Genomic DNA, 713 nt, shown 5'->3' on the forward strand with positions numbered 1-713 from the left:
CCTCATTCTTCTCATTCGCACGTCCCATTGGTTGCTCTTCTAATTCTTGTACGATGCCTCTCCCAAGCTCCTTTTCCAAGTACATTTTTTATAATTCCTAATCATTTTATCTTTCCTACATTTGTTTCTTTGTCTTTTACTAAAATAAATCTTAACGTGTCCAACTTTCATTGATGCTATCGTAATTATTTTGCCAAATATCCTGCCTCTCTATTAGTCTAACCTCATAATTAAAAATACTCATTACGTATTATTACGTATTTCATAAGTTTTTAAAAATCACTTTTTACACTTTCGGTTAGGACGTAATTTACTTTGAATTTATTTTCTATAAATAAATGCAGGTAAAATATTGGCTAAATTATCTATTTTGTACATTTTTTTTTTTTTTTTTTTGCAAATGCACTCTAGCTTAATCGTAAATAATATCAATAACAATCAAGGTAATCATATTCTTTGTAAATTTAACCAAAATAGGATGTTTTGTAGTTTTTATAGTGCATAAATAGCAATCGATTGTAATGGCTAAAGTATCATTTGCTTTTGTAAATATCGACAAAATAGCGAATATACTGTTGAATTTGTTATTTTGTATGCAAAGACGATATTTATAGCAACGCACTCGTTCTTTTTCACTTTTTCCACCATTTAGTTGGTTTTATTTTTGCAAGAATCTCTCTCTCTCTCTCTCTCTCTCTCTCTCTCTCTCTCCT

The 713-nt window shown here is 29.3% G+C and overlaps 1 protein-coding gene across 8 annotated transcripts in view; it reads right to left on the minus strand.

The window, feature by feature from the left end:
- Nucleotides 1–713, minus strand: part of Zasp66 (PDZ_signaling and DUF4749 domain-containing protein Zasp66) — an 18437-nt gene that overhangs the window by 11048 nt on the left and 6676 nt on the right. The gene's annotated exons all lie outside the window — the stretch shown is intronic.

This window comes from Ceratosolen solmsi, unplaced genomic scaffold (genome assembly GCF_000503995.2).
Source record: "Ceratosolen solmsi marchali unplaced genomic scaffold, CerSol_1.0 scaffold56, whole genome shotgun sequence".
Taxonomy (NCBI): Eukaryota; Metazoa; Arthropoda; class Insecta; order Hymenoptera; family Agaonidae; genus Ceratosolen; species Ceratosolen solmsi.